Source organism: Manacus vitellinus, unplaced genomic scaffold, assembly GCF_001715985.3.
Source record: "Manacus vitellinus isolate BGI_N305 unplaced genomic scaffold, ASM171598v3 scaffold_6_pilon, whole genome shotgun sequence".
Lineage (NCBI taxonomy): Eukaryota > Metazoa > Chordata > Aves > Passeriformes > Pipridae > Manacus > Manacus vitellinus.
The window spans coordinates 40,383,052-40,408,367 of NW_021940750.1; the positions used below are offsets into that span (position 1 = coordinate 40,383,052).

The following is a 25,316-nucleotide window of genomic DNA, read 5'->3' on the forward strand; positions in this document are numbered from 1 at the left end:
CCGGCGGATAACGCGGGATTTTGCAGAGGAAAAGCCAGGAAAACCTTGCAGTTGTCAAGGTTTTTGGCCTTTTGCTGTCACTCCCTCCCATGCAGGTCTAACAGTCCAACTTGTGGAGAAATCTGGGAAGCAGTGGCGAAGCTCTTTCCCTGCAACACGCCTGGGAGCTTGTTGAGGAGCTGGGAACGACCTGAAGACCTGCAAACAAGCCCTGCACACCAGGAGGGCTCAGAGACTGAGACTGGTGGGAATCAGGGCTCTGTACTCCTGGAGCACCCCCCCAACAGCTGTGAACCTCCAGGTCCAAGGTGCTCAGTGCTATCCCAGCTTCCTCAGGAGATAAGGATATAAAAAGGCAAGCATTCCCCTTTCCCTGTCCGGTCGCTTCCTGCTCAGATTTAAGCGTAGATGACCTCTCTGAAGGACAGATGGACTTTTTTTGCCCACCACACCCATGAGGGGAGGACAGACAGACACCAATCTGTGCCTTGCAACACACAAGGCACGTGCCCCATCTCCCCTCTCCAGCGCTCACATCCCAACTTGCACCCCGCCTCCGTCACGGTGCCGAGGAGCACCAGCACTCGATGGAAAACTTGCCAGTGGTGCTCTGCAGCCTCTGGGTTCACATGGTGCTGGCTCTCCTCCGTGTTCCCAGCAGACACATCACACTCTAAGAGGCTAAAAATACATCAAGTACTTTCCTAATGTTTCTTTTCCACCCAAGCGGCTGCTGCGGGGAAGCGCCGAGCAGGAGGGGAGGTGAACTGAGTGGATACAGGGAAGAGAGGCCAGGAAAATGGAGCAATAGGTACAGCATGTCCAGTAAAATGAGGTGGCTGGGGAAGTCCCTGCTGCAGACAACACTGGTTCCTTGGATAAACAGAGGCAAGAGCCACAGCTGTGAAAAGTGAACCATTTCTGCCTATAGAGCAGGATTTAAGGCCAGGTTGGACGGGGCTTGGAGCAACCTGGTCTATGGAAGGTGTCCCTGTCCATGGCAAGGGGTTGGAATGAGGTCATTTTTAAGGTCCCTTCCAACCCAGACCATTCTGTGATTCTATGATTCAGCCCTGACAGGAGCACAGAATAATTCAGGAAGGAGCACCTTCTCCACCTTTAACAACCAAGATTAAGAAGCTCCAGGTAAATTAACTACAGAGTGTCCCTTCAATTTGTTAAATGTTGAGAATTTAATCACCAAAACCAATTCTGTCCCAAAGACACAACCTTTTTGCAACTGCTCCCAGCATCCCCCTGTGTGCAAGGGGCAAGTCCTTTCACTACCCATTGCCAAGGTATTTTGAAGGCACTTCATTTTTGAAGAACAGCAATTGCACAGAATCCCAGATCGGTTTGGGTTGGAAGGGACCTTAAAGATCATCTAATTCCACCCTCTGCTGTAGGCAGGGACACCTTCCACTATCCCAGGTTGCTCCAAGCCCCGTCCAACCTGGCCTTGAACTCTTCCAGGGATGGGGTGGCCACAGCTTCCCTGTGTAATTCTTTCCACCATTTCTTACAACTCCAAAGCCAGGTTAAGGAGATGCAACCATATGGCAAGCAACTTCTAGGGGAAAAAAACCCCAAACAAACCCCTTCCCCCTAAAAAACCCTTGTGGGGAATAAGACATTGGCCCTACTTGAATTGTTGCCCTTTTAAAGCCAGTTCTCCTCGGGCAGCAAGTTCAGCTGTTTCTCATTGGCAGTTCCCTTCTCCACCAAGCTCTCCAAAGCAACAGCATCCCCATCAAGTGTTAGCGGGAACTGGGAACTTAGGCACTGAACCGAGGCTCAAAGACAACCCCCAAAGAGATCACGGGATCATTTAGGTTGGAAAAGACCTCCAAGATCATCAAGTCCAACCTGTGACCAATCCCCACCTTGTCACCCAGCCCAGAGCACTGAGTGCCACGTCCAGTCGCTCCTTGGACACCTCCAGGGATGGGGACTCCACCACTGCCCTGGGCAGCCCCTTCCAACGCTTAAAGTCCCATGAAAAAATGCTTTCTGAGAAGAGATGCTGGGATCTTCTCATCTCATCACCCCAAACAGGCTGATGAAACCTCACCAGCAGACAGAGCAGAGCAGGGAGCTCAGCGCTCTCCATCCAATTTGCAAACTCACAGTGGGAGCAGATACCCATTATTTTGGCCAGGCACAGAACAAACGGGGAGATCCCTCACCAAAACATCCCTTAATTCCCACTGAGAGCCACAAGGACAGAAGAGCCCAGTTCCACTGCGAGCAGAAATAAGTAAGATTTTCATATTTTTGCCGCTATTTTCCCCCTCTGCCTCCCAGAGCTTGCCAGAGCTCCAGTCATTAGGAGGCTGTTTGTACAAACCCAGATGTATTTTTAGCACCAGAGAATTGCATGGCACAATCATTAAGGAGCTTCTGCAGACAGCAACAAGAGCAGGGATTTTTCCTTCTCTAAATTGGCTCCAGCCACCACGGTTTTCAGCCCAAAGCAGACTTTCAGGAAATTCAGAAGGAGCGGGGAGTCTTTTTCCATGACATATTTAATACCGAGCTGAAGAACACTCGATTTTCACACTGTGCATCCGATGGGAGGTTTTATGGATTTGTTTTCCAGGCTGTACTGTTGCACACTTTTGCTATGGATCATAATACCGTGTATTATCACAACACTCCCTAGCAACAGGACTTTAATTTAGTGCAGAGATTTCCAGTGCTGAGAGCATTTCACTGACTCAGAGCAAAGATGACACGCTGGGAAACCTTATCAAAAGCCCCACGGGTGCCAAGGGAACCTACACTGCATGAATGATGGTATTCCATCTCCACAACGCAGCGTGGCCGGCACTGGCACAGAGAACACCTTGGGAAGGAGGAATTTGCTGCACTGATTTCACAAGCCACAGTCCAGCCAGCGTGGAGTGATGTCTACATTGATGAGAGTGGTGAAGGAGAGTGAAAATCCAACAAGTTCTGTCTGACTGCTCAGTGCTCGGTCGTAAAAATGTGAGAAATGGTTCAGTGTCAGAAATAAGAGCTCAGAGTCATGTGGGGCATGAGCAAGGATGGGATCCCACCTCCTGCTTTCCACCCAAAGGCCAGGAGGAGGACAGACATTTGGCAGACAACCTCCCGTGAGAGCTGTCCTGAAGAGTGAATCCAACCTGACCCCAGACAAGGGCACACAGCGGTGGTTTCCCTTTACTTGCTGGAGCCCACAGACTCCTGGGCATCACAGGCATCCTGCTCCCAAGTCAGAAAAGGGGAGGATGGACTTTGGGAAGAGCAGGAAATAGTGCCGGGGTCCCAGCTGACCCCAAAGCTGCAAAACCCCCGTCAGTGCTGTGGACACCCTGAGGTGAGGTGATCCTCCCTCTCTGCCCACTGGGGCAGGAGAGCAGGAGAAAGCAGGAGCACCATCCATGGGTGGGTGGAGGAAGGATACTGTGGCAGAAAGGACTCTGCAGAGGGGAATCCATCAGCCCTCGTGCATGCAATGAGGAGACAGAAATATCAGAGCAGCCGTGCCAGGTCTGAGGGACAAAGATATCCCGACGAGATCCTGGGTCAAGTGGCTTTTGTTGGCTGCTGTGCAAAGCCAGGGGAGCTCAGCTGGCCTGTAGGGGCAGCCAGGCCCACAGCAATGGGATGGGCCAGCAAGGATTAAACCCACAATTAAACAGGGGCATGAAGATTCCTTCCAGGAGAGGAGTCCCAGCACCCCCAGGAGCCCACGGGCTCAGCCTTAGCAAAACTCTGCTGGTTTTGCTGCATCTGGGACCTGGGGAACAGGTGGGAAATGAGTTCACTGCCTGCTTTCACTTACACTGGGGTTCTGTAGCTCACATGCCTCAGCATGCTCTTGAATCCAGACCTTCAGTGGAATTTCCTAGGATGCAGGAAGCCAAAGGAATAAACCACACAATTTCTGTATCTCTTCTTTGAGCTTAATCCATAAAAACAACCCAATCTTTCAGCGAGGAGACTACAGGCACTACCACAAGCAGGGAGGAAATACTCCTCTGACTTCTTGATTTCAATTGCAAAAAGCCTTTTAGCAAAAGCTGAATTGAAATGCAGATAAGTTTCTTCAAAGGCTAAAAAAACCCCCATAGATATATAAAAAATTATCTGAATGTCATAACGGTGTTGCCTAAAATGGATAAAGGATTTAGAAGGGAGGAAAATAATACTAAAAATAAGTTATGAAGGGTATGTAAGGTATTGATATACAGCACATGGTTTAAACTGTTAATCATTGAACAGATTCCAGTATAAAAATAAAGAGACTGAAGCTGCACATAATGGAGGAGTTGCTCTATTTATAAACTTCTCTGTGCAAAGGGCAGCAAGGGCTGGGATGAGCCGGCAGAGGAGGAAGAGGGACGCTGCTACAGAGCCCACATTTGAGGGAAAACACAACAGGGGTCTTGTATTATTATTATTTTTTTTAAGCATTGTCAACAAAATCAAACCGAGCTGTCCAGGAGCCCGTGTGCCCCAGCCATGTGAGCAGCATTTCCAGCCCTGGCATGTGACAGCTCTCCCAATTTAGCCAGTAACTGACTCCCTCTGACCTGTAATAACACCGCTCCCAAATTAGAGCCCTCAATTTGAGTTGGCTCCGGTCCCTCCCTCCCAGCGACATAAAGCATCCTTTTTCCCCGCGCTCTCTCCCCGAACATTCCTAATCCCGTCCTCTCCCACTGCCAACTCAAACTCCCATTTCAGCCTTTTCCTATTTTTTTTGGGAGGGGGGGGAGGGAGGGACAAAGGGGGTGCAGGCAGCAAAAAGGGCAGGGAAAAAAAAAAAAAAGCCCGGTGGAAAAACACCAAGAGACAAAAAAACAACAACAAAATCAGACAAAAATTCCAAGTTGGTGACATTCAGCTGGAAAAGCTCAGTGACTCACATGCAAATAAAATCTGCCCAAACTCACTGCTGCATGACGCAGGCCACTGGCTTCGGCATGAGAAAGGGCCGGGATGAAATCATCCACAATTAAATGGGAGCTTGGAAGGCTGCAAAAAGCGGCCGCATCAGCGCGGCTCCCCCGGCTTAACAGGGAACACAAAGGAAGGAAGTTCAGCGGAGTGAGAACATCCCCCTTTTCCCCTCCTTTCCACCGACACCTCTCACCATCAGTCATTCCCGAACGCCGGGGCGGCTCCTCCGGCATCACACGGAGCCGGCAGAGCCGCTCGCTGTCAGCTTTTAATGGGCTTTCCTGGAATACTCACTCAAAAGTAAAATAAAATTAATCGTGGCTATGCAGCGAGGTAAACTCCCCCTCACCCCAGCCAGCGGCTCCTTCCAGAGGTTTCTGTCCTGCTCTTTGCAGAATGGGCCTGAGATACTGGAGAATTAACATTCTGGACCCAATCCAGTCCCTCCTCAACTCCCCCACATACAGATTTAAATCTCAGTTCTCAGGTTTTCTCTCGCATTGCAGCAGTGCTTCAAACCTTAGGAGTTCTGAAGCCACGTCATAGAAATGCACTTGGAGTGATCTGTAGCTCAGGGGTGAGGCAGGGAATGGGGTGCCAGGGGTTCCCCTTATCCCACCACCAGCACCAAGCCTGCATCCTACCCCTTCAACACAGCCCTTCCATGGGGCTGTGCCATGAACCAGGTCACTGGCCTCCTCCAGGATAAAAACAGTGTCATGAGGGGGAAGAATAAACTCAAAAAGGTCATTTTAACCTGGGTCAGGAATCACAGCATGGTTCTGCAAAAGGCTTTTGGTGCTCCACCTGAGAAGGGAAAAGAAACCTGGAAACAAGTGCAGGCCTCTCTGCATACCCAAAAATGCTGCTCTGGGGATCATCTGGTGAGCATCTCCCCTCTGCTCTACTCTGGTGAGATCCCACCTGGAGTTTGGTGTCCAGCTCTGGGGCCCCCAACATCAGGACAGTGGAGTGAGTCCAGAGGAGGCCATGGAGATGCTCCAAGGGCTGGAGCACCTCTGCTATGGAGAAAGTCTGAGAGAGCTGGGGTTGCTCAGACTGGAGAAGGCTCTGGGGACATCTCAGAGCCCCTTCCAGTACCTAAAGGGGTTCCAAGAGAGCTGGAGAGGGACGCTGGACAAGGGCCTGGAGGGACAGGACAAGGGGGAATGGCTTCTCACTGCCAAAGGGCAGGGTTACATGGGATACTGGCAAGGAATTCCTGGCTGTGAGGGTAGTGAGGCCCTGGCATGGGCTGCCCAGAGAAGCTGTGGCTGCCCCATCCCTGGAAGTGTTCCAGGTCAGGTTGGACAGGGCTTGGAGCATCTGGGATAGTGGAAGGTGTCTCTGCCCATGGTAGAGGGTTGGAATGAGATGGCCTTTAAGGTCCCTTCCAATCCAAACCAGTCTGTGATTCTGTGATCCATCAAGGATGCAGGAGGACAGTACTCCAAGCATCCAGAGTGGTCACCACCCCTCCCTCACCTCAGTTAGGATAACACAAGGAGAAACCAGGTGACCAGCTGCACAGTTATTGGGAAAGTGGGGGCTGAGGTGTCTGTCCCTGGCATTAATCACAGAGCTGTGCTTTCAGAAGATTCCAGCCCAAGCCAAAGGCTCTTCAGCATTCCCTTTCTCCGGCCTGCAGTGGCTGCAGGAGCAGGGTGTGAGCAGATCCATAAAAGGGAACTGGGAGACAGGAGCCTCCTGCCAGCGAGCCTACATTTGCTCCAGAGGAATCTGCACCTCCCGGGGAAAAAAAAACCCTATAAAAATAATATCTGGAGGTCTGCAAGTGGGGAAAGGCTGTGACAGCCTGTGGGACCTGACTGCGCCCGGGCCATCTGGTCACCCACCCCCGGTGACACTGCCCTCCCCTCGCCACCAGATGCTAATTCCTTTCATCCTGCCTGGCCCTCCACTGGTGTAATTTTAGGTCTGTGAATAGGCCCATCTGCCTTTGAGATGCTCGTTTATTTTTGGCTAAGCCCCCCCTTTCACCGCTCCCTCCTTAAGAGAAGCCCAAAGCAGGCGCTGTCGGGAACGGTGTTCCTTGTGCTCCTTGTCCGGTCCTCTAATCAGCAGGAATTAAGGAGCTGTCTGCAGGATGCTCTGGCACTGCTGTCACTCCTCAGACTGGGGGTGTCATTACCTTCAAAGCATTTTGCAAACGTTTTTTCCTTCCTCACCGCGAAGTAGTAATTATTCCCTTCTCCCTGAGCGCGGTGGGCTTGGTCCAGCACCCTGGAGCTCGGCCAAGACGTGCTCAGCAAAATTTAACAAGGCCAAAGTACAGCTTAAACAAACTGGTTCCTATCTTGGGATGCTGGGGGGCTGCCACCGTTGCTTCCTGTCCCCCAGCAGACGTGGAAATGGTGAAAATAAAAATAAATGCTGGGATGGCACCGGCCAGTAACGTCATTCCCACGTATTGAGAGGAAACGCGATGCCCGGGGGAAAAGAAGTTTTAAGGGGAGTTTTGCTTTTACACACATCTAAGTGCTGTGAATGAAAGTCACTGTCACAATTATGGTAAATAATAATTAGCAAAATAGTGCATAAAAATGCTGCAAACCCCCTCGTGCCCGAGGTGTCTCCGGGCCTGCCAGGCACCACCGAGCCGCTGCGGAAAGAGGAAAACGGGAGTTGGAGGGAGAAGGTCGTGTGCCATGTCATGTCCATGGCTGCTGGCACTGCTCTCTCAAAACTCAGCATCTCAGACCTGCAGCAGTTCCCTGGATCCCTCAGCAAAGCTTTTACCCGGGAGCAGAAAGGAGCTGGGAAGGGAGAACCTCCTTGTTGGTCCCAGGGTGGCTTCCTTAGGTGGCTCTGGGTGTGCAGCAACACACTCCTGGTTGGGGTGACCTTATGGATGCTCCCAGCCACAGCTGCACATGGATCACAGCAAGGCCATGGGAGACCCCACCATGCCCGGGGCTCAGCCCACCTCTTGGGATGAATGCTGGATTCAACTCTTGGGATAAACAGTGGATCCCCCTCCATGTCCCAGCCAAAGGCATCCAGGACTGCTCGGGAGGTCAGCAGGCAGCACGAGCTAACAGGCTGAACCTGTCCATCTGCCAGCCATGAAATCACTAATTTTACTTGTTTTTAAGATTTTCACAAGCATCTGGAGCAGGTGGGAAGAGCATTCCTGCCCCACAGGTAACCCCTTCCATGACCAATCTTCTTGCACAAGTCCAGGTTGCACAAACCTTGTGCAGCTCTCCCAGAACTGTGGGGGTTTTTTAAGATGAGAAAGGTTGTGGTTCAGTCTGAGGTTTGGCCCAGTTCTCAGCAATCTTATTGATCTTCAGGAGCTACATGGACATGGAGCCTATTGCTGGAAGTCAGTGTTAGACACCAGAGAACACCCACGTGGAGGAGCCTCCCCTTGCTGCACACACCCCACATGCCGAGCAGCAAGAGCCTGTTAATGCTGCCAAGCTCCTCACAGGGAAATCACAACCAGGGCTTCAAAAAAAAAAAGAAAATTTCTGTGCAGGATTTGAGGTGTTAAATTGAAGCCCTGGCTTTGGCTGGCCACAACTCTGCCCTGCAGGAGTCTGGGGAAACACCTGGTTGCTCATTGCTTCAAATTCTCTGCAGTAAATAAAAGAAAAAGTAATTTAGTGGATCTGATCAGATCTCAGATTTGACAAGATTTCCTCCCTGGGTAAAAACTGACCCATTTTGCTTTGGCTCTAAGGTATGGGGAACAGAAAACCACAATAGCTTGGCTGTGAATTGAGGACAAGCAGCTACGCCCCCACACTGGGATGCAGGAGTCCCAGAAGGATTCGGGGGATGCAGAAATCCCTCCCTCCCCCTCCCTGCCGCTCACATCACCCAGAGGGAAGCACTTGACCAAAGCCAGTGATGAGTCACCGCGAGGAGGAGACTTTCTAATTTCACCCTCTTTGATCCTGCCCTGAAGTGCCAACGTCAAAGAGGAGAGAGGGGAGAGCCGGGGCTGAGTCAGGGAGGACTGAAAATCTGTGCGTCTACAACACAGACATTCAAAGCAAAGTGAAACTCCTCTTTCTTTGGGAAACACCCCCCCCCTCAAAAAAAAGCGACTTGGAAGAGCTGGCTCTCCCCAAGCAGAGCAGAGGCACTCATTTGACTCCCTGTACCTTTCCCAGCTGTACAAGAACTCCTAAGGCAGGAACACCGGGTTAAAACACACCTTTCCCCGGGAAACTCACCTTTCCCTGGGGAATTCGCTACATTCCAGTCCTGCCCGCAGCAGTTGGCTTTTCTTTGCTTTATAACCAGCCTCACATTTTGTTTCTCGTGTACCCACCAAATGCTGCAGGACCTCGAAACAAAGGGCGCCGTTGTTCCCTCAGAATGACACCGCTGTTCGCCCGGATCTTACTGATATCTCACAAAAACACCCCAGGAGCTGCAAGGATTCTTTGAGGGGGGGGACCTAAAACAATGTGACAGCACTGCAGTCACAGTTATTTCACCAGCAAGGTCTCCATGATGCTCTTTCCACCCAGAACACGTCGCAGGGTCAGCGTGAACACTGAAGTTAAAGGACAAAGAAGAACGTCGGTCCTTGCAATGGCACATTCCTGCTGCCTGGAGGGATGGTTTGGCCATGCCTGGTTCATGATGCCCATCACAGGCCCCAAAATTACATTGAGGAGCCCAGCTCCTGTCCCAGCTCTGAGCAATGATGAGTTTGACACTTAGAGCCTGAAACCTGAAAAGCTTTCACCACTAATGCAAGTTTTCACTGAAACCAAAATCCTCCTCCTGTCCCAGATGACTCCTGGGGGGGGCTATCTCAAACCATGACACCTGGTTAAAATATCCACTTCCAGCTACTAAAAAAATCACAAGAATAATTTAAGACCTCTTTTTCTTGACCGAATTCTGTGATTTTTGGGAAGAGACTTCCAACGAAACGAAAACCTGATATTTTTGTGGAGGGAGTGTCAGGAACAGACCTCTCTGCAAAGGAAAATCCCCTTCCCTGCACCTTTTTTCCCCTGAAGAGTAACAACGTGTTGCAATAACCCACAAGGAAAGATTCAACCTTCACTACTCAGAAGTGATGAACAGAAGTTTCATTTAAAGCCATTACTCCTTGTCCTTCCAACGGAAATAATCTCTTCTGCTCTACCCTGTTCTATCCTATTGCATTCCATTCCATCCTCATGCAATTCCATACAGCTGGGCAAGTCTATCCTGGAGAAAGACCTGATTCCTGAATACCTCCAGCAATTCAGACTCTGTCTGGAGAGGTGCAAACTGCACCTGACCATCCTGGAAAAGCCAGAGAAAGGCTTTCCTGTGTCATGATACAGCGACAGCATCATCCCACTCATCACCACATCTGCAGCCTCCAACTTGGGGGAGATCTGGTCTATGTCCCAGTTCCCCACTGGAAAGTGAAGCTCCCAGTCCAAAGGGATTCCAGCAACTCCTCACACACTCCAGGTTTCCAACTCTCTTTGTGTGGCGTGAAGGGAAACTTCAGGATGGGTTTTACACAACTCTGAGTTACCCTCTGCCTCCTCCAGCTTCCCATCATGCCTCCTCCTGGTATTAGGAAGAGAATGTCACAACCAGAGGGGAATTGCAGGATGCAGCTCTCCAGCAATCCCTTAAAGACAGGCACTCACACGAGTAATGCTGGCAAAGCCTCTGCTCCTCCTCTGGGATCCTTTACAAGCAGCAACACAGCAAGAGACTTGTTAAAAGCAGAAAATTGGACACCAGGAACAAATTCCCTGCCCTGCCACTTTCCACAGTCCCTTTGCTGCCGTGGAATATGCTCATGTGGACACTGGACAACAAGCTGCCATATTCCCAACGTGAAGCAGCATGACAAGAAAAGCTGCAAAACAAGCACTGAGAGGTTTTATATGGAAATGCAGCAGGAGGGCACGTTATTCCCAGAGATGCCTCTCCATGAGATGATGACAATCAGTTCAGAGTACAAATCCCCAGGACCAGCTCACAGCAGCACAGGAAGGAGGTGGGGAAGAGGGTGAGAAGCCCTAGTTTCCCACTCCCACCACATACCACTGGGAAATACTGGAAAACAGATTCTGGAGAGAGATCTTAGATGCAGTAAATTCCTGGTTTGATAAAGCCACCAATGTGAGGCCATGCTCAGCTTTCAGACCTCATAGTGGCCACCACTGTGTGCAGAAGGAAGTTATTTTGGGGTGAAACCTGCTCAGCAGCACAAAGGCCAGGAGAAGTGTCTCCCTGCTTTCCCTGGGATGCAGCTGCCAGGACCTGCCTGATCCACAGTGCTGGCACTACCTGCTGCCCCCCTCCTACCCCCTCTGTGTCACTCAGTGCCTGCCCGTGTCACTGATGCCAACCTGGACGGGATCAGGATGCTGAACACAAGACAGAGTGGAGGAGAATACAACAGAATAGAATATTATTCATTTTCTGCCAGGATCCCAGAGGACTTTCACCTCCTGAATAACTTCCTAACATCCTTTCCCCTCTGCCACTCTGAGGCACAAGCAGTGAGGACTCCTGCTCACAGGAGCTGACAGGGATGGACTGATCCCACTTAGCACTCAGAGAAATACCTCCAAAAGCCATGGAGCTGCAAGGCTGGAGCTCACCTTCATCTCCTTCATCCTCAGCCCAGCCTTTCCTCTCTTTCAAGCACTTTGACAGGAGTTCACAACTTCCTGCACCTCCAGTGGTGGCACAGGAGATGTGGCAGGACACCTTGTCAGTGGAAGATGAGTGGGAAAGTCAGAGCTCTTCAAGCCCTGCTGTCCTCCCTGACATCAAGGCTGACCTCTCCCACTGCTCCACGTCACAATGGTTTTCCACTACACCAAACAAATCAGAACTGGGTTAAAAAACCAGTCCCCCCATCCTCAAACCATGCCAGTCACCGGTGCAAGTAAGAGCCCAACGAGGCCATGGAGAACCATCTCCCCGTGACTCAGATCTGCCTCTGGGTCAGTGAAGTCCAGGAGGACTCGTGGATTGCTGGCCATGGTGTTCCACAGGGATTCACTGGTGATGGGAGTGGGAAGCAGCCTCCCCATGGCAACTCAGCCCTTTCAGGCAGGGAGCTAAAACTGCCCACCCGAGGGGAGGAACTGCAAAAGTGGCAAGGGGAGATGGGAGGTCTGGGCTTTGAGAGAGCAAAATAACATTGAAATGCTGGGGGAAACCAAAGAGACCCAGCCTCTGAGAACAGTTCTACCATCTCCTTTTGTTTGAGGCATTTTCTGGGTAAACCCATGAAATCAGAGATACCCAACAGTCCGGCGTCCTGTGCAAAATTTGTATTAAAGGATGTTTTTCTTCTCCCCAGCTCTTAAAATAAAAAGCCAGTTTCTCCAGCCTGGTTAAACCACCACCCTGCAATGCAGCGACTTCCAGCTCTCCCAGCACCGGGGATTACGAGGTTACAGATCCACAGCCTGACCATACAAACCCAGTTTCCTGGAGACTTGCACCACCAGCCTCTAAATTCTGTTGTGGTCTGGACTTCACAGGCTGCTGGTTTTAATATTTTTGGATGCTGAAAGCAAGGCAAGCTCCCTGTAAGTTCCAGCCATTTTCTTTAACTCCCCTTTTTTTTTTTTTTTGGAAGGCATATTTTCCACGATGCTGTGGAAGAAATACAAGCCAGCATGAGAAGGCACAAAGGTGGCTCTGGGACACAGCTGGGTCCTCCCATCCCTGACTCTCAGTACACAACTTCTAACAGACTGATGGGGCTGCCTGAAAACACAGTTGCTTCCAATCTCTCTTCATGTAAAAGACCAAGTGAAGTTACTTTTCATTACGTAGATATGTCTATTATCAGCATAATTTATGGCTTGGCATTATTCAGGGAGATTAATGAAGCCTCCTTGCTTCTAAAGATAAAACCTCTTTCCAAATCCTTCCCATGCACGTATTGCTTGCTCAGAGTTCCTGCATTATTTATCAGCAATGTCAGGGCACTCCTGCAATGCCTGTTTCATTGCAGTGCCCTCCACAGTGGGCTGTTCCAGCTGGGATGAGGAGACCCACACCCAGCTCCTTCTCCCAAACAGGGCAGTTTAAGTCCTCTGGGATCCTCCAGGTGAATGGGACTGGGACTTCTCTACACACTGTTCCTCCCCAGCCTTTCACAGTGGAGTTTATATCCCAGCTTCCTCCTGAAGGAATTTTCTGAGCAAAACCAAGAGGAACATCAAGCTAATGCTGATGATGACAAACACAGTTGATGGATGCAATCCAGCTCTGCAACCTGACCACTTGCCACTCAGGTTGGCTGCTGGTCCTCTTCTGACCATGGGTTGATGCGACCCAGAAAGCCCTGAATGATTTGTACCTCCCACTGCAAAACACCTCCCACCTCACAGAGTAAAGACCCACAACAGCTCTTGACATTCAAGAGACAGGAGAGCAGGGCTGTCCTTGGGAGCTCTCGATCCTGCAGCACCTTCAGAATCATTTAGGTTGGAAAAGATCCTTAAGACTGAGTCCAACCATTAACGAGGCCACCACTGGCCCATGTCCCCAAGTGCCACATCTGCACATCTTTAAATCCCTCCAGGAATGGTGACTCCAGCACTGCCCTGGGCAGCCTCTTCCACAGTCTGATGCTGGGGTTTCTCTGGACATCCTGCCAGGCAAATCTCCCCAAAGTTCCACGGGAAGCCAAGGCTCCTGCATGAGCAGCAGCATCTGATCAGCCAGTGCCTGACACTGAGTAAGGACGTGTTTGTCATTTCTTCCTGGCCTGTTTCACAAGCTTTGTGGCTACTGCCATGCCCTGGGCACCTTCACACCTCACAGGGGTGAGGCCTTCAAGGGAAAGCAAAAAAACAAGCTCTCTAGCGAGGTGGTGGCAGGCAACTGCAGGGAACATCAAAGCTGTGGGCACCAACTCCCATGAAACTTCAACACCAGCAAGCACAAAGACCTCACCCAAGAGCCAACGACAGGAAAGTCAACCTCACTGCAGATTTGAAGCAGAGCCCTGGTGCTGTAAGGTCCCAAAAAACATTTACCTTGTGACAGTGCTGTGCCCAATGAGCTGACGCAGTGAGACAGGACCCATCTGATGGACCACAATTTCAGGAATGTCCAAGTCAAGCCCACCAGGTCAGTGTTCCTCTCTCAGTGCAGAACACATGGACCCCCACCCTGGTCACAGCCCTGGAGAGCTCTGGAGATCTGGAGCTGGGCAACACCATCTTGCACTGCCCAAAACCAGACTCTGGTGCAACACTGGTCACACCAAGAGAAACCCACCACCAACCTCTCACTCCATCTCAGGAAATCATATCACCTGCACGTTCAGAGCTGAAGACAACCCTTGGTGCTGGCAGAGGAACAGGAACAGGCAGGGAAGGAGGCAGCAAATACCTCTGTCACTTTATGAAAACACATAGACCCTCAGCAACCAGCATTTGGGAATTTGCTTTTGATCTCAGGTTATGCCTGTAGCATCTCTTTGATGAAACCTGTATTCCATAAACAAATCCTAGCTCAGGGGAGGAAGAGGGTAATAATCAAACATCCCAGTTTGCTGCTGAATTTCCCAAAATAAACAGCATGCTCAGAGTACCAACCCGATCCTTGCTCATCCTCCCCAGCTATCACCACCTCAGACATCTAAACACTGGTGTCCTCCAGCAAAGTGTGTCATGGATCTTCATCACCCTCCCTGCATCACTGCAGCAAAACAAAACCTCTGCTTCAGCCAAGACCTCCCCTGCTAAGTGTGTTTACACAGGACAGGAAGGGAACTCCAGCCCCAAAGACACAAACTTCATGGAAGAGCAGTTCATGACCCTGAGGAGCAACACTGGAAAACACCATCTCCATCCATCAGCACCTGTGGTAGTGAAATTCATGGTTCCCACAGAACTATTTCCAGTAAGACAGAGAAGTCTGACTCCCTCAGTCTCACACCCACAGCCCAAGGTGTCCCACAGAAACCACGGCTCCCAGAGACTTTCCCTCCTCTTGCAATGACAGGGTGGCTTCTGGAAAATAAAAGAGGGCTCAGGACAAAGTGGTGGAAGGAGTTCTGGTTTATGGATTAGGGAAAATTCATTTGCAATAAGGGCACCTAAGGATTGGACCAAGGAGCCAGGATAATCTTGACAGGAAGAGTTTAAGAGGAGAGATGAGAAGTGTGTCCAAACTGGCCCAACATGACCAGTGCAGAGAGACAGAGAATTCACCTCAATGATCTTTTCAGGGATCTATAAGGAAATATTTTGAGTAACTTTGTAAACAATATAAAAACATTCATTCAGAAAATTCAAAGTTAACTAGTTCAAGGGGCATCTGCTTCACTTCTTCTTGAGGATCCCTCACACATCAACTGATGCTCCCCCCACAAAGCAAGGGAGGGCTGTATCACAGAATCACAGACTGGTTTGGGTTGGAAGGGACCTTAAAGATCACCTCATTCCATCCCCCTGCCATAGGCAGGGACAGCTTCCACTATCCCAGGTTGCTCCAAGCCCTGTCCAACCTGGCCTTGGACACTTCCAGGGATGGGGCAGCCACAGCTTCTCTGGGCAACCTGTGCCAGGGCCTCATCACCCTCACAGTCAAAAATTTCTTCCCAATATCCCATCTAATGCTGCCCTCTGGCAGTGGGAAGCCATTCCCCCTTGTCCTGTCACTCCAGGCCCTTGTCCAAAGTCCCTCTTCAGCTCCCTTGGAGCACCTTTAGACACTGCAAGGGGCTCTGAGGTCTCCCTGAAGCCTTCCCTTCTCCAGGCTGAACAACCCTTGTACATCTTCCCATGGATCTCCTGTGAATTTGAAGCCACTCCAGAGAGATGCAGATCCTCCCTGGCTGAGCTGGACTGTGGCTCTGTATTGTTCAACAGAAACAGGATAACTCACACCTGCTGGGACAATTTCTCACCTCTGGCAGCTGAAACCACATAAACCAGTTGGATGCTTACAGTCAACAAGTTTCTCCACCCCCTCTGCAGTTCAGTGAAATTGTTTTTAAGATCCTTTTGTCTAGAACAACACAGACAGCAATGTTTACTTAAAAACAAACACGCAGGACAGAAAGTGCTTTTCCTGAGCTTCCCGAGGCACGTGGGTTCTGCTGGAAGGCGCAGGGCTGGCGGGGAGGGGAGTCCTGCTGAACAGCTACAGTAGGTGAGACGACCAAACATCTGAAAGGCTGGAAAAATAGCTTTAGAAAGCATTAGCTCCCACACTTCCATGTAATCAGATACAACACTAGCCAGCAAAATCCTGGGTTTAATAGCCAATCCAAGTTTTCCTTGGCTGGCAGACAAAATTTGCTTTCTGCTTTTTAACTCCAGCATAAGCCACTCCTGAGAAACAGATTTTGCCTGCGCTGTATTTTAAACAAGTCAATAAGGGTGTGATTTAGAGGAGTTAGTGCTCAAAGGTTGGGGTGAGGTTTTCCCATTTCTCATTGCTGAGCAAATGCCCTACTCTCACCCACGTGTCTGGCATGTAGGAAGCCTGTCTAGGGCAGCAGTGTGTGATCCCCCAGTGATTTCTGAATGATTTTCCATCACTCTGAGCAGATATATTCTGTTTTAGAGCCATCCTACTGACACACTTGTTGCGCCAAGCTGCCCTTGCCCTTAAGATCTCCACGTGTGCACAGGTAAGACTCCACATGGAGAAAACAGGGTGTCCATCCAAGTGATTCCATGTTATTTGACAGGAAAAGAATCAGGGATCCCACTGGCAGCATCCTTCAAAAAAACCCCACCCATTTCCAGAGCACAAGGAGGACAAGGATACCAACAACCTGGCAATTTCATTTTTACCAGATAAATAGTTTTTAGGCAAGCAGTTACTTGTGAATCCTCAAACAAATATGCAAGACCATCATGATTAAAGGATGATCTGTGCAGCCTCAACTAATACATATATATATATAATATATATGTATAATATGTATATAATCTTAACCATTTTGATAATTGGCCTGTTCAAATTTGGGTACCAAGATTCCTTCTGAAGTGGGAAAGTTGGAGGGTTTAGATTCCTCTCAATGGCTGCACGACCTTTTTATCAAACTTTCCAAATCCACACATGCACAGACAGTGTGTAAGAGCCTGTGACCCAAAGGTGAATATTTCACAGTGTGTCAGTTGTCTAAGGCACTGGTTGGACTTGATGACCTTAAAGGCCTTTTCCAAACTAAATTATGATTTTTGTGCACTTGGATAAATACACTGGTTTTGCAAGAAAAGATCATTCTAAAGGCCTAAAGACAGAGCATGTGCATTGTTCTGTATGCTCACACTACATGAGTGCAGGATGCACAGATAAGATTTCTCTGCCTTCATAGGTGAATTAAAAACCCCAACAGGTTGCTAAGAGCCATTTAGGGCTTTATTTTTATTTTTTTTTTGCCCAGCCATCCATGTTCAGGGACAGGATTCCCCAGGACAGACGCCCTGTGGGTGAAGCCCACAGCCCTGGGGCTGGCTGGGCAGGAGGCAGAGCAGCACATCAGATACAGCAAACCCATGACCACGGGTCTAAAAATACGCTCCTGGTATCACGGCAGGCCAGGAATAGACCAGGAAGGGAGGATGGATAAAGCTGTTCTGACAGGATTTTCTTTGTTTTATCTTTTCACACCTCCCCAAGGCTGCAACTGTGAAAGATTAACCCTGTGAGATGAGCCTACGTGCCTGGCCCTGGGGGGACCTTCTTGCTCCACAGGAGGGTGGGGCCAGGTGGGGGTCGGGATCTGCTCCCAGGGAACAAGGGACAGGACGAGAGGAAATGGCCTCAAGTCGCACCAGAGGAAGTTTAGATTGGATATTAGGGAAAACTCTTCTTAGAAAGGGTGGTCAGGCATTGGAAAAGGCTGCCCAGGGCACTGGTGGGGTCCCCATCCCCAGACAGATTTAAAAGCCCTGTGGATGTGGCACTTGGGGACACGGTTAGTGGTGGCCTTGGCAGTGCTGGGCTAACTGCTGGACTCAATGATCTTAAAGGTCTTTTTCAAACTACACAATTCCATGAATCCATGATTCCTGTGACATCTTTGGCTCTGTCTTCCCTGGCTGAAGGGATCAAAAACCCTATTGAAAGCCCATAGTTATTGATCTGCTTGTTGCAGTGTGGAGAGGGAAAAGAGTGAGACCTGTCTCAAATATGCAGGGTTGAGTGTGAAGAAATGTCCCTTCAGTGCTGCATAAAGGGCACTTCATAGGGAAGAAGTAAAGAGAGATCACAGTCACTGCCAGGTATCCTAAGGGCCTGCCATGAGGTTGGAATATCCCACCTTCTCCCTGAAAACGGATTCACAACATGCATTCTGAGACAAGGCTGGAGCAGGTCTGGGGAGAGACCCAGTTAAGAAAAACCAACCCACAAAAAACCCCTCTATGAGACCATTCACAGATCCATCAGTTGATGTGAGGGCCAGGAGGGGTTGAACTGGGGTCATTTATTCTTATTGGCTGAATTAGGAGACTAAAGGTAAGTTTACAGGAGGTGAGCCCAGCCCCCTGGCCAGCAGCAGCTCCACCAGGTACCCTCTGGGAAGCTGACATTCCCATGCTGAACCCCATGCTAAGTCCACCCAAACCCCTGGCAAGCTGCTGCAAAGGTTAAACACACCACGAGATAAAAACCCAAACCCCACCTCCAGCCTGAATGTCTCCAACATCCACTCCCAACCTTTCATGATCTTAAAACCAGCTCCTGCCCTCCGCTGAAACCACCTGTGTCGGTATTTATGGATGGATGCACCAACTCCTTGTGTCCTCGTGGATAAACTAAGTGACTGAGTCTCCTCAATCATTCCCCCAAACACAGGCTGCCACAGGGACTTCTCCCAGGTGCACCACCCCCTGACAGGGGACTAACAGAGATTTATCCCTCAGGCAGCACATCTTTTATTGACCGTGATTTCATTGTCCGATGATCCCGCACTGGCAAAGGCTGAATTTAACATCTCCCTCCAGTGCACCTCTGCTTAATATGCAAACCAGACAAATCAACTTTCCATTCAAGTTCATCAGCATTTAAATGAGGGTGAGAGTCCCTGCAGGGGTTGGACTCGAAGTCTAAGGACAAGGGGAGGAATTACAAAAATGAACACCCATGGTATTGATCATAAACTCAGCAGGTCCATCACTCTCCAGATCAGTGTCTCCAGTAGCTGATCCTCTCCTAACCTGCAGTCAACACACCTTCCCCAAGCCTGGGTTTGCTACAAGGGGATTTATTACAAGATGTGGAGGGAAGGACACTCCCATCCTTCCCTGCTGGAGGCATGCAGTCTGTGTGCAACTCTGGAACTCAGCATTCCAGGTGAGAAGTGACCCACAGCACGTGAGGTGCAACAGCACAGAAGAGCCTCACCTTTGCTCAGAATCATAAAATCATGAAGGTTGGAAAAGCCCTCTAAGATCACCAAGTCCAACTGTTCCCCCAGTACTGCCAATGCCACCACTAACCCATGTCCCCAAGTGCCACATCCACATGGCTTTTAAATCCCTCCAGGAACGGGGACTCCACCACTGTCCTGGGAAGCTTGTTCCAATTCACAGAGAAACTCAGAGAGGTGAAAACCTTGCTCCCACCTCCACACCCACATGGCAAATTCAACTGATCTCTTCTCCTTTGGCAGAGGGTTTTGCACAGCCCCTCGCTGCCTCCATGAGCACTCCCAGATCTCCTCCTCATCCCGGTCTCCCTTGTTTTTTCCTGCTCCTGACTCCTAAAGAGCAAAGGGGCTGGATTGCAGCAGAACCCTGACTCTGAGTGCCAGTAGGAGATGGGACATGTCCTGCCAGTGCATCACTGCCCAAAGAAATTAGGGAATTAGGGAAAAGTCCAAAGAGGCTACAATCAGGCTCTGTAGGGACCTGCTTTGTGTCTGTGCTTCCAGGTGAAAAGCCAAACTACCAGCAGGCGAGCGAGGAGACGGGGATGAAACAGGGCCGGGCTCCTTAACCCCCCCTCCCTTCTTCTTCAAGGGCTGCAAAAGTGCCTGAAAATAGAACATTTTGTAATGGCAAAAAAAAAAAAAAAAAAAAAAAAGTTAAAGCAGCAGAACTGGGTCAATCAGCAAACGGGCTGATTTAAGAGCGAAGTCGCAGCGTTCGTAATGGGCTAAAAACGGTGCTGATGCGTTGCCGAGAAGGAATATAATTAAGAGGCTTTTTAAAGCGGCGCTTCCCCACCCCAGCCACAGAAATCACAGCTCACACTACCAGGATTGCTTCCACCTCATGGAGCAGGAATGCGCTGGCGTGCCGCAAGCTGGCCGAAGAATGCGGAGTTTCCGTGGGCCGGGAGAAGATCCCGAACGGCAGCGGTTCCCGGCATTCCTTCGTGGGTACATCACTGCTATCCAGTTAGAAGGCACGGCAACGGAAATGGGGCTGGGGAGGGGGGGGATATCGGACGTTTTGGTGTTTAAGGAAGGGGGCTGGGAAAGCTGGTGTGTAGCCCAGTGGGTGAGGGAATGAAACAGAGATTAAATAATGGGACGGGTGATGGGGTGCCTCTCACTGGAGGCTCTTCCCAGGGATGTCCCGGGAGGACCTAAGGAGTACTTATGTAAGGAACACACCTTCCAACAGTTCATTCAAGAACGAGCTTCTTGGAAGAAAACTTTGCCCTAATTAGGAGCAGATGGCCCAACCCGAGCAGACAGCGGGCACGGCTTGGGAGCTGCTGAGCAGAGAAACTCCGGCCCTGCACTACCCAAAGGGTCCCACCAGCAAACCCTCTGCCCCCTTCGGACACCAAACCCAAACCGGCGCCTCACAGAGGAACAGAACTTTCCTGGATTCTCCCAGGGCTGTACAACAGAACCACAGAATTATTTAGGTTGGAAAAGACCTTTGAGATCATCGATTCCAACCCCAAGCAGGTCCTGTGCCCCTCAAAGTCTGCTGGAGCCAAAGGACCACAAGGTCGACTACGGATCCCGTAGCTCCGGAAACCCGGCAAATAGTTGGGGTGAAGCCATTGCTCCATGTCCAAGGACACCGTCACGCTTTGGAAGCATCTCTGGGGACATCCCCACCCACTCTGCCCTGCCAGAGAGGAGCAGAGTGGATGAGTCAGACCCAGAAAGTTCATTCCCTCGACTTCTGCTCCTTGCTGCAATTAATCTTTGGGGTAATTAGATAAGCAGCCATCCCTCTAAACTTTGTCAGAGCTAACCTGCGTGTGGCACCATCCACCTTGGGGCTGGTGACCTCCTTCCTAATAGACACCTCCTTCCCCATCCCACGGTGACACCCCTTTTCCTCTCCATCTGTCCCAAACACAAAGTGATTTGGGACCAAGGAAAGCTCCACATCAGCTGAGGGTGATGGGGGTGAGAGGAAAAGGAGGGGACACAAGAAGTGGGGCAGAGAGAGCTAGCTGCTCCTCTTGAGAAACCCCAATTACCCCAGTTTGAGCTATTCCACCTCCCTCTAAACATCCCAGCACGGAGCTGGCGCATCGGGCGTGCCAAGCCCCAGCAGCTCCCCGCTGGAAAATTTTGGCTGGTGCCTCCCCCTCCCTGCACACAAAACCCTCGCTCTCCCTCTCTCGCAGGCACGCACAGGGAAAGGGGAGGGAGAGCAGAGCAGAAACCACAAGCAAATGTTCTGGTGCAGTATTTCCCCTCCTCAGACTGTCCGTCCTACTTGAGATTCGAATCGTGTTTAAGGAATTTCAAAAAAAAAAAAAAAAGGCAAAGCCCTTCCCCTGTGCCGGAGGCGGCTCCAGTGGGACAGGCTGCTCTCGCTCACCAGAGCAAGCACAGGTCCCTCCACAAGAGCTTCCACAAACTGGAAAATAATTAAACATCGCTGGGAAATCTAGAATTTTTTCTTTTTTTTTTTTTTTTTTTTTAATATGGAAAAAATAATCGCGGCAGACGATATACGTTGGGAAACCTCCAAGAGTTTGACCTTTAGCTGAGCAGTGAGGACAGTAAGGCAAGTATGCCTGAGGACTGCATACACATGCAAAGGAGCTCCAGAGGATTTTCCAAACCCTCCACAAACAAACCACACATCTCCTAAAAAAAAAAAAAAAAAGAGAGAAATATTTTCTCTATTTGCCTGTCAGGGGATGCTCAAGTCAGGGTTACAAATGGCACTACCCAACCCTACACTGCACTCTGGGAGGGTTTATTTCACGTGGTCTCTCAGCTGAATAGGAGGAATGAGCCTCTCCCCTAATTTTAAGGAAAAAGGAAAATGAAAATGAAGGTTTAGATTCCTCATTACTCCAAGGAATCTTTTCATTGCTCTGACAATGAAAAGGAGTGCAGGGAAGCGTGGAGGAGAAATCCATTCATCTTCTGAGGGTCCTTGGCTCAGCCAAAATGAGATGATTCAGCTTAAACCCAAAAATCCTCACAGCGAAGCGACAACCAAACCCACTCCTGTCACAGGACGATGCGGGGGACTCGACCCTTATCTCTGGAAAACTGGGATCAGAGGTAACCAACCTGATGTGACCGTTTCCATCCCGCCTCCCCTACGGCCGCTGGAGCTGCACAATGTTTCCAGCGCTTTGGAAAAATAGTTTCAGGTTCTGCTGCCTCTATCTTGGCACCGACACCAAGTTTCCATTAGTGAAAGGCTGAGGGATGATTTCACTTCAGAGCTGAAATGGGGAAACCAGTAAAATGAGTAAGATGCAGCTCAACATACACCGGGGTCTTTGTCATAAGCCTGTGCTGGAGAACGGGGGTGTATCAGCTTTTTGGGGGGGGGACAAAACACCAAAACCACACAGGGATTTCTGGTCTGTGTTCCAGCTAATCCGCCACTGTAAGGGATCATCTGGGATGGAGTGGGATAGCTGGTGTGGGGGAAACAGCCCAGGAGGGTGTAGGGGTACCCCAGGATGGGCAGGGGTATGGGGAAGAAGGGATCCAGCCTGGGAGAACACCCCTGGATCCAACAGGGTCTCCCCAGGCAGCGAAGGTGCAGGAAGGCAGCAGACAGGGAAGACAGGGAAGCTGATCTCCGACTGGCTGCCAACGGACGCCGAGGTTATTCACGTCCAAACAAATAATTCTTCTATAAATAACACGGCTGCTCCGACTTCCTGAGCGAAACCCTTCTTTTCTGGAGCTCCCAGAGGTGGTGGAAGGAAATGGCGTCGGCTCGAGGAGCTCCTTGCAGGCCGTGGAACCCCCCAGCACCCGTGGGAGGGGAGCACAGACCGGCTCCCCCACACGCTGTCCCCGTCCCCCCTCAGAGCCGGCTCACGCACATGGGACACGCACCAGCTGCCCTGCAGAGCAGCTCAGTGCACTTCAAGGACAAAGACAACCTTGTTTTTCCTTCTTTCCCGACTTTTTTCCTTCTTTTCGTGCCACAACAACGAGCTTTGCAGTGGAAGCCTTTAAGCGACAGCTCCTCACGGGCGTTAAAGAGGCACCTTTCTGGCACCGCTTCTCTGGCCGAGCACAGCAAAGGCACCTTGGAGCCAAAAAAGCATCAAGACTCATCCCTGGCGAGGAGCCAGAAGGTGCTGCCAGCATCTCCAGGCAGCAGGGACGCAACAGGGACCCAGGCCAGGCAGGAGACGGAGCTGGGAAAGGTGCAGGTATTCCTTGGATCCTCTTGTCTTTGGAGCATCTCGGTTCATGTTGTTGCTGGGCTGCCTGGAGGAGCCATGAGCCTTCCCACTGCCATGGGTATGGAACAGCAGTGGTCAGGTGTGCCTGAGCCCTGCCCTGAGGGAGCCACGAGGCTGCTCCCAAAACCTCCTGTTTCCTGAGGCACAGCCATCCGTCTAGACAGAGGACATTCCTCGCCCTCCATCAGCCCAGTGGCTGGTATGAGCCATGTCCTCACTTGCCAAGGGCAGGATCCAAGGTGAAATCCCACAGGGAAGAATCCTAATCCTCCCAGAAAAGTCAAGGATGCCTCAAGAAAATGTTTTGGCACCTGCATTACCTGGACCACAGAGGGTTGAGCAGGAGAATGCCCAGGTGTCTCCTCCAGCCCCAGGAGCTCTCCATGGAGAGGTCACATCTGGCAAGATACCTTGGACACCTGGGATAACCAAGTGCCTGTCTAGATGGCCAGGAGGACACTTGCTAGGGTGGAAACATCCCTGGAAATATTCAAGGCAAGACTGGATGGGACTTGGAGCAACCTGGTCTAGTGGAAGGTATCCCTGCCCATGGCAGGGGGCTGGAACAAGATGAGTTTTAAGGACCCTTCCCACCCAAACCGTTCTGGCATTCCATGAAACCAAGCTCCTGAGAGCAAAGGATGGATTCTGCACCATTGCCCGGCCTTAAGACACTACTGCAGCCGGAGATGTCAGGAAAAATGAGATATCCCATCTCCAGACATCCAGAGCTTCAGAGAAAAACACACAAGATCTTCTCCAAGAGGTCTGACCCACATCCTCTTCTCTCCAGGGGAAAACCAGCACAGGTGATATTTCAAAGCAGAACAGCAAAACTGGCTTTTTTTCCTTCTGCTTTCAAGGAAAACCAGGCACCTGAGGCACACAAAGGCCTGAGTGCTGCTTCTCCTGTGCAGCTATTCTGTAACTACAACTGCCCACAGGTTCCTAAACCTTTGAACATTTGAGTCCCACTGACTTGTAACAGGTTGCAGACATGAAGTTATTTAAAGCACTTGTAAAATATTAATTGACATTTGCCTTACAGAGGGGGGGAAAAAAGGGAAGAGACAGAGACAGGAACCCCAGGGATCCAGACGATCCAATTTCAGGCACCTAATTAAAATTAAATTTCAATTAATTTCCAATTACTTTATTTTAAACTTATTTTGTGTTTATACTTTTTTTTTTTTTGTCAGTTGCCTAAAAATAAGTCTGCCCCTTTGGTTGCTTTTCAATTAAATATCATCCTGACACTCAAATTGATGCTTTTATTTGCTAACTCTGCGGTTATTCAAAATCCCTACACATTTAATTCAAGGACTTCAAGAGAACTTGACAGACATTCCCCACCTCCCTTTTTCACTACTTTGGGGATGATGAATCATTATATTTACTACTATTTTCTTTGCAGTGACGTGTTAAACTTCACTCAAGTGGAAACCGAAGAGGGGAATGACAAGGTGGCTTTGGTGCTGTGGGAATACTGAGGGAGAAAACAATGGGATCAAAGCTTATTTTGCTTGTATTGTGCTTTGCAATTTTTTTTTAAGTTATTTTTTCTTATTATTTTTCTTTTCTGGTCAGTCTCAAGAGTTTAGAAGCAACAGATCTTTCCTTAACCTGGGGGTTGAAGAGGGAAACATTCTCGGCCTCGTCTCAGCCCTGATGATTTTCTTTGCTCTGAAGGGACCAGCCATGGAACAGAACTGGTCAATTCAGCCAAAAGGAGGAAAATTTAGCACTTCGACAACCTCTTTACAGATACTTTCCTATAAACTCCTCACCCCCAGCAGTCTGAC

General features: G+C 50.1%; 1 long non-coding RNA gene across 1 annotated transcript; it reads left to right on the forward strand.

Annotated features, from left to right (window-relative positions):
• Positions 1 to 22,186: 22,186 nt before the first annotated feature.
• Positions 22,187 to 25,111, forward strand: LOC115307915. Its single transcript, XR_003916271.1, has 3 exons — positions 22,187 to 22,363; positions 24,929 to 24,977; positions 25,102 to 25,111. It is a non-coding gene; the product is annotated as an uncharacterized LOC115307915 (long non-coding RNA).
• Positions 25,112 to 25,316: the final 205 nt, after the last annotated feature.